This window comes from Hypanus sabinus, chromosome 16, assembly GCF_030144855.1.
Source record: "Hypanus sabinus isolate sHypSab1 chromosome 16, sHypSab1.hap1, whole genome shotgun sequence".
Taxonomy (NCBI): domain Eukaryota; kingdom Metazoa; phylum Chordata; class Chondrichthyes; order Myliobatiformes; family Dasyatidae; genus Hypanus; species Hypanus sabinus.
In genome coordinates this window covers 30119436-30128870 of record NC_082721.1, presented here as the reverse complement: position 1 = coordinate 30128870, position 9435 = coordinate 30119436, and positions in this window count along the sequence as shown.

Below are 9435 nucleotides of genomic sequence, written 5' to 3'. Positions count from 1 at the left end.
GGTGGCTCTGACCCTTCTTGTAGACAGCCTCAGTGTTCTTTGACCAGTCCAGTTTATTGTCCATTTGTATCCCCAGGTATTTGTAATCCTCCACTATGTCCACACTGACCCCCTGGATGGAAACGGGTCACTGGTGCCTTAGCCCTCCTCAAGTCCACTACCAGCTCCTTAGTCTTTTTCACACTAAGCTGCAGATGATTCTGCTCACACCATGTCACAAAGTTTCCCATCGTAGCCCTGTGCTCAGCCTCATCTCCCTTGCTGATGTATCCAACTATGGCAGAGTTATCAGAAAACAGTGCTGAAGCATTGTAGTTGAAGTCCGAGGTGTAGATGGTGAAGAGAAAGGGAGACAGGACCGTCTCCTGTGGAGCCCCAGTGCTGCTGACCACTCTGTCTGACACACAGTGTTGCAAGTGCACGTACTGTGATCTGCCAGTCAGGTAATCAATAATCCATGACACCAGGGAAGCATCCACCCGCATCACTGTCGGCTTCTCACCCAACAGAGCAGGGCGGATGGTGTTGAATGCACTGGAGAAGTCAAAAAACATTTGGTGGAAGAATATGATGTTTGAGGATATAGCTGGGGAATGATCCTCACATGTTTGAGTTTATTGCACGGAACATAATATGAACCCAGTTACTATATCCATCATTGTATAATTACTGCTCAGCGTGAATTGTAGGATTGTAAACTTGATTGGGTTTTAAAAAAAGCAGAAATGGGCTATTTGGCCTCTCATGGTTGATCTTTTACTTCAATGGCACATTATTGTAAAAGCCTCGCATCCCTTGATTTCCTTATGGTGAAAGTTTTTTGGGTGCACTCTCGAATGTAATCAGTAACTGAGCAGGCTCAGCCTTATTGGTTAGCCAGTTCTGCTGTGTCACTGGCCTCTGAGTGAAGAATTTCCTTCTCCTCTTAGGCTATTGAACATTCAAGACTGAGGAGTCTGTGACTTCTGATATTAGAAGTTTCCACTAGGGGAAGTTTATCCCTGCATCTATGCTATGATATTGCATGTTTTAATGAGGTTAACTGTCATTCTACTAAACTTGGAATGCCTAGACAGTATAATTGTTCATTGAAAATGATCTTTCCATAACTTATTATTAACTTCTGCTCATTCCCTTTACTTACAAGTAAGTATTCAGGGTCTCGGCCCGAAACGTCAATAGCGCTTCTCCCTATAGATGCTGCCTGGCCGGCTGCGTCCCAGCAGCATTTTGTGTGTGTTGCTTGAATTTCCAGCATCTGCAGACTTCCTCGTGTTCACTCTAAGACCAGATTGGTTTGCAAGATTTTATAAGGGGTCTTTCTATGGCCACAAGTAATTGCAGTCCCCTTGCATCTTGCTTTTACTTAAATTTTGTGTATTATCACCCATTTTAAAAGAAGATTACATACAATTTAAACAATCTAATTTCAGAAACCAGGTAAATTATAATTAGAGATGATCAAAGGTTGTTTGATTAATGAGATCAATGTTACTTAAAAGTTGATTATTTAACCTTTTTTAGTGAAATGATCACTCTTTTAGCTATAAACATTGTACAAACAAAACCATTTGAAGCAAACTAATAACTGTCAATCCAAATACTATATTTAATTTTTTTCTACATGATATTCAATGGTCAGATTTAGCATGTTTAAGTCAACAAATTCATTGGCACAATACAAAATTGAAATTCTGCAGATGTTGAAAATATGAAATAAAGAATAGTTGGATCCTCAGCCATTCAGGCAGCATTTATGGAGAAGGAAGTAAAATTTTCAGGTCAGTGAACTTTCGGTAGAACCTTTAGTTTAATATATCAAGCCTTAAGTGGCAAAGAAACTGGGGAAGGGAAGAGGAAATAAAAGACTGGTTAGAAATGAGGAGAAATAGAAATTGTAGTGATGCTGCTGACTGAAAACATGGTAAAGATCAATGATTAGCAAAATCTGTTTGTAGGAGATATTTAATGACAAATGAAATAGAAGATGCCAGAGAAGAGGGAGGAATTGACTTTGCACTATGTGTGCACGTTCATGCAATGGACTGCATGGGAATGGAGGGGCAGGGTTACGTTGTTGGGGGATGAACATATAAGTAGCTCAGCCATCATACTTTCTAGCTGCTTTATTGGGTATTTGCCAGGGGATCACCAAACTACGTCAACAGCTGATGGAATTCTGTGCATTTTGATCGCCAGGCAGAAATTTATCTGTATGCATAATTCTCTAATAGCTGGTCAATTTTCACGGCCATCTGGATTTCAACATTTTCTCATTCCCCTAAACAAGACCGCATTGTGCAGCAGTGTTTGGAAATGAGTTGTATCGGCCAGACTCTGCCAAATAAGTCAGTGAAGGAAACTTCATAATTGCTGTGGTTATGAAACATGCTTATCTTTGCACTCCTTCCTGACCAGCACTGCCTCTCACACACATGGCATACATGGATAGACTTCCTTAATTCCAAAATGGGCCGACTGAGTTTAATTTGCATAGGTACTGTACAACAATGGTGTCTGGAGATGATTTTTGGAATCTGTTAATAATGGTGGTGGCTGTCGAATGATGACAGGTAACCTGTGCAGGAGAGATTTTAAAGGGGAAAAGCTGGGATAGTTCCACTCTTGACCTTGGATCCAGAGTTACAAATAAGAGTTCCATCTGGGGTCCATCTGGGGTCTCCCTTGGTTGCAGAGGATGACTGTGGCTACTTCTGTGCCTCATTGTGCCCTTTGCTTGCCACGGAGCATTGGCTTTCCTGGCCACTGGGTTTCACTATAGATTTCATCTGCCCAGTCTGCCAGAACTGACTTTCCATGCTGGGACAGGTGTGTACCTATCTCACCAGGGTACAAGATTGCCAGCTACCCTCGCTTGGTTTTGTCCACCTGCTGAAGTGGTGTACAGGAGTGTGGCCGCTGTTGATGCAACCACTACTTGGAGCCACAGGTGAGAGTTCAGTGGGGAACCAAAGGTGAGTGGGCTGCCCTGGAATGGACACAACAAGCTCCTTCACCTCCCTGGACACCCCATACACCCAAATGACACAATAACATATCTAAGGCAGTACCTAATGTCTCTTAATATTTTAAGATGATTCTTAATATGCTGTAAGAATATTTTGATGCATTCTCTTTTGCAACTGGATAGAATCTGTTGAAGTGTTGAGGTCTGGTTATCTTGGGTTTTGTGCTAAAGAATGTGGATGGTGTTGCTTGGAGTAGAACTCTGCCTGAATGAAGATAACGATTTTCCATGGTTGGTGTTTCTGTAGTTGAGGATTTCAAAGGTATGTAGATAGCAGAAACAGGCATTGACACCAAATGGGGATTTGAAATCATTTAACTGGAATTGAGATCTGATTCCCCAAATATGCAAAGGTGGTAGCAGTGTGTTTCCAATGAAGGATGGTTATCGTTAATTAGGAAACATAGTTGGTGACTAGACAATAAAAATTGAATCAAGGTGCTGAACTTGACCATTCCTCATGGCTGACTTTTAGTAGAGGTTCTCTGCTTGATGGTTCAGAGAGACTTCTACCAAGCAGTTTTGCTGTGTAGTATTGTTCAGAAATAACATTAGTGAGGGTAGGAAGCAAAGCCATGCTAATTTTGTTTTATAGGGCCCAAATGATCAAATGAATTTCCCTCCTGATTAGTTGAGATGCTTCCCTCTCTTGTTTCTGTAAGTTGGGAGTCAATTGAACATAATAGATAGTAGCAGAATTTGGCCATTCAGCCCATCAAGTCTGCTCCAGCATTCCATTATGGGTAATTTATTAATCCTGGTTGTAGAGGCTAGCTTTGCAGCAAATAAAGCTCAGATGAATAATTTCTAAAAGTTATTTTAACCCTCAAAGTGTGCTACAAGCCACCAACCACTCCTAATTGTTTGCAGAGGCTACAAGATGGAGGAGCAATGTCTGTGGCACATCTGTGGAATCACACTCTTTCCTTGGACCATGTTAATTTTCTGCCACAATCTGTTCACGTGAAACCAAGAAGTAAAAAAATATCCCGTGTTGTTACAGCTGTATGGCTAACAGTAGCACGGTTGGCTAAACAGTTTATTTCTGTTTCATTTGTACCTATAAAGAGGATCAAAGAATGTTAGCAGTAACGGACTATCGCTGAGCTGACAGTGACACTTCCTATCACTGAGTGGGAGTATGAGAAGAGAGCTACCTTTTCACTTAGGTTCGCACTTAAGATTAACTAGGCAGTGCTTTGTGGCGGTTTCTCAGAGTTGGACTGTGACCAATTTCTGATTTATTAGAAAGGGTGAATAAAAATAAGGCATGCACAAGAGGAGTGGCCCTCGTGAATGAGCTAGCGTTGAAATGGCTTTTGCTCATCAGGCTTGGGCAAGTTCAGTATCTGGTAAGTTTCTCATTTTCTTTTTCTTTGTTTTCCGTATTCTTCATTCCTGGACTGATGGGGCACAATTCGTGCTGTGAGAATGGCTCCATTGGCAGTGTTCTGTGTGTGTGAGATGTGGGAATTCTGAGAGACCTCTAGCCTCCTGGATAACCACAGCTGCACCAGGTGCATAGAACTGCAGCACCTCAGAGAACATATTAAGAAACTGGAGCGGCAGCTCGATGACCTTTGGCTCGTGGGAGAATGAGGATTTGATAGGAGCTACAGGGATGTAGGTTGCAGGAGACAGGTGACTGGGAGAAGGAACGGAAATGGGCAGCCTGTGTGAGTACGTTGTGGCCGTTCCCCTCAGTATGAAGTATACCTCTTTGGATACTGTTGAGGGAAACAACCTACTGGGCACTCTCTGGCACTGAGTCTGGTGCTGTGGCTCAGAAGAGAAGAGGTGAAGAGGACTGCAGTGGTGATAGGTGATTCCTGTTTTATAGAAAACAGACTATATTCTGTTGGTCTGATAGATACACCTGGATGGTATGTTACCTCCCAGGTGCCAGGGTCAGGGATGTCTCGGAATGGGTCCTCTGCATTCTAAAGAGTGAGGGTGAGCAGCAAGAAGTCTTAGTACATATTGACACCAATGGTATAGGTAGAAAACTTGAGGAGGTCCTGAACAGAGATTTTAGGAAGCCAGGTAGAAAACTGAAAATCAGGACCATGGGGTAGCATCTCTGGATTGCTGCCCATGCCACAAGGCAGTTAAGGTAAGAATAGGATGATTTGACAGATGAATTTGTGGCTGGGGAACTGATGCAAGGCCAGTGGTTCAGATTTATGGATCATGGGATCTCTTCTGCAGAGAGGACAACCTGTACAAAATGGACTGGTTACACCTGAACCTGAGGGGACCCAATACCCTTGCAGGCAAGTTTGTAGAGCTGTTCGGGAGGACAGGCAGTGTATAGTGAGACAGCTAACAAGCAGAGGCTAATAATAAGCAAAATTGTAGTTGACAAGATGAGTTGCAATGTAAAATGCAGACAAAATCAAAAAGGGTGAATACAGGGCTGAGGGTGTAACATCTGAATGAGCGCAATATATAGAATAAGGTGGATGTACTGTACTTGTAGCATGGTTACAGATAGGCATGTATAATGTGGGCTTCAATGAATTGTTGAAAGAAGATTATAGCTGGGAGCTTAACATTCAAGGATACACATTGTATTGAAAAGTTGAGCAGATTGGCTGTTTGAAAAAATGAAATAAAATCATTAGAAAGATGTGTCATAGGACCAGAAAATGTTGAATCATTGTGGATAGAGTTAAGGAACTGCAAGAGTAAAAAGACCTTGATAGGAGTTATATACAGACACCCAAACAGTAACAAGGATGTGATCTACAAATCACAACGAGAAGTAGATAATGCATGCCAATAGGGCAATGTTACAATATTCATGGGGGATTTCAATGTACAGGTAGATAGGGAAAATCAGATTGATGCTGAATTTCTAGAATGCCTGCGCGATGGTTTTTTAAGAGAAACTCATGGTTGTCTCCACTAGCGGATCACAACTCTGGATTGGGTGTTGTGCAATGAACTGGAGTTGATGAGAGAGAGCTTAAGCTAAAGGAATCCTTAGGGGACAGTGATTATAATATGATAGACTTCACTCTGCAATTTCGGAAGAAGCTAAAATCAGATGTATCAGTATTTCAGTGGAGTAAAGAGACTTACAGAGGCGTGAGAGAAGAGCTGGCCAAAAATGATTGGAAAAGAGCACTGACGGGGCTGATGGCAGAGAAGCAATTGCTAAAATTCCTGGTAACAATTCAGAAGGGGCAGGATATAACATCCCAAGAAGCTTTCTAAAGATAGGATGACACCACCGTGGCTGATGGGAAGTCAAAGCCAAAGAGAGGACATATAGTAGATCAAAAATTAGTGTGAAGTTAGAGGATTGGGGAGCTTTTAGAAGCCAACAGAAGACAATTAAAAAGTCACAAAGAAGGAAAAGATGGAATACAAAGATAAGCTAACCAATAATATTAAAGAGGATATTAAATATTAAAGAGATACCAAAAGTTTCTTCACATGAAGTGTGAAAGAGAGGCAAGTGTGGATATTGGACTACTGGAGAGGTAGTAATGGCAGACGAACTGAATAAGCATTTTGCATTAACCTTCACTGTGGAAGACACCAGCAGTATGCCAGAAGTTTGAGACTGTCAGGGAACAGAAGTGAGTGAAGTTGCCATTAGTAGGGAGAAGATGATTGGGAAGTTGAAAGGTCCGAAGTTCCAGTCACCTGAAACTGATGGCATACCCCACTGGGTTCTAAAAGAGGTAGCTGAAGAGATTGAAACCTATCAAATGTTGAAAGGTCTCTATAGATTGAATATGGAGAGGGTGTTTCCTATGGTGGGAAAGTCTTAAGACCAGAGGACACAACCTCAGAATAAAGAGGTGTCCTTTCAGAACAAAGATGAGGATTAATTTCTTTAGCCAGAGAGTGGTGAATCTGGGAAATTCACTGCCTCAGGCAGCTGTTGAGGCTGAGTCATTTGATATGTTCAGGCCAAAGTTGATAAGTTCTTTATTAGATCATGAAGGTATATTGGGAGAAGACAGGAGATTGAGCTGAGGGAAAATGGATCGACCATGATGAAGTGATGGAGCAGACTCGATTGGCCAAACAACCTAATTCTGCTCCTATATCTTATGGCCTTATGGTAATTATTCTATAGCTTTTCAGTTACATTTGATTGGTTCATTGAGTGAAACCTGTGAAGAATAATGGTCTAAGAAAAACGAAGCAAAATCTGCAGATGCTGGAAATCTGAAATAAAATAACACTGCCAATAACATTCAGCAGGTTAGGCAGCATCTGTGGAAAAAGAAACAGATTTAAAGTTTCAACTAGTAAACCCTTTGTCTGATGAGGAATTTTCTGCCTGATCTATCAATCGCTTTTCTTGTTCCAAAGGTTAATGGTATAAATCCTTCTTTATTCTTTATGGATCCTTATACTCTGTGACAGGCCTGCTAACTTCTTACATCTGCAGATCATGATCTCTCTTTGGGGGCTTTGCTATTGCTTGCTGGGCACTGATGCTTCCTGCAGTAAGTGGAGGAGGGGAGGGAGAGGGTTGATGCTTTGCTGCTGCTTGTGCATGGAATTGGGGAAGAGGGGTTTTGGGGTTCTAAGGTATTTTTGTCATTCATTCTTTGGGGCTCTCTTCGGTTTTTGTGGATGTCTGCAAAGAGCAAGAATTTCGGGTATACCATATACATTCTTTGATATTAAATTGAACAACCTATTGCCATCTTTGATCTCAACTATAATCCCAAGTCAGTTTGAAATTTTAGCATAACAAAAGTATATATTTTTAAACCACGTTAAGAATGACATTCTGATTGGGTGAAGCATGTTCTCTCTTCCTGTCAATTAGCATTAAAAAAACATTATGTTAAGCAATTTACATTTAGTACTAGTTTTGCATTTTAAAACACTTGTTACTGGGAAATAGATACCAAGCGGGACAAAAAAAAATGAAGCATTGATTCAAAGAGATTTACAAGGATGTTGTCTGGATTGGAAGGTGTACCTTATGAGAAAAGGTTGAGTGTACTTGGCCTTTTCTCCTTGGAGCAACGGAGGATGAGAGGTGACCTGATAGAGGTGTATAAGGTCATGAGGAGCATTTATCATGTGGATAGTCAGAGGCTTTTCCCCCAGGGCTGAAATGGCCTACACAAGGGGGCATAGTTTTAAGGTGTTTGGAAACAGGTACCAAGAGGATGTCGGGTAAGTTTTTCACACAGAGTGATGGGTGCATGGAATGCACTGCTGGGAGCAGTGGTGGAAGCAGATACAATAGGGTCTGTTAAGAGCCTCCTATATAGGTACATGGAGCTTAGAAAAATAGTGGGCTATGCAGTAGGGAAATTCCAAGCAGTTTCTAGTGTAGACTACACGGTTGGCACAACATTGTGGGCCGAAGGGCCTATAATGTGCTGCAGATTTCTATGTTCTATGTAAGATATATGGAACTCCATTAAGTATCTCAGGTATTTTATGCAGTTTAAAAGGAAAGTAAAATAATTGATAGTGAAAGATTGTGAAAACAGAAAATAAGAGTTGATTTACTGTAACATTTTGATTGCACCCATATCTGAAACTTTACAATTCTATACACATTATTTCTGCAAGTATGTTAGGGTCATACAGTAATATTATAATTAAGACTCAGTGGAATGAAATATCATAAGTATTGGAAAAAGTCCAGTTACTGGTTATTTTCACTGGATTACAGCAATTAAATACAATTCATGGTTAAGATACTCTTTGAGAAAATACATAGGTAAGATAGTTTCCAAGAGTGAATCTCTAACATTTTCAATAAGTTGTAGGTTTGCACATTTATAGTTTGAAGGTCACCCAGAGATGGGCAAAAATAATTTAAGCAAAATCATGGGTGGACGCTCGGTAACGTTTGCACCAAAACAGGTCAGCTATCTCATCTACCATTGTAATGGTAGAAAGAACCTTCTCATAAAGATAACCAAAGTACTTCCAGCCAATGAAATATGTTTGAAATATAATCACAATTTATTTTAGAATATGCTTTCATTTGTATCCAGGAATGTTCCAAAACAACTGCGCTCTTCTTATTGAACCATACGATCCTTTGTATTTATCTGAGAGGTGAATGCAAAATACCTTATCGAATATGTGGTATTTTCATTAAATACGTTATCTTCAGAACAGAAGCAGATCATTAAGCGGTATGTCATTATTAGTGCTCTCTATAAATCTTTTCCCACCTCCTTCGCCTAACCTCATCAAAATGTGCCTTTTCTTTCATGACTTTATTCCAGCTTCCTTTAAATTCACATATGATAGGTTATTTCAACTAATATGAATAGCAAGGTTCCATAGGCATTCAATGCAACTCGTCTGCTTTAGAATTCCACCCTCCAACGTGAACCTTAGTTCGTTTCCATTTGCTGTAACAATTTGTGAACCTGTATTCTCAGTTCCTCTGGTCTTCTCCCTTA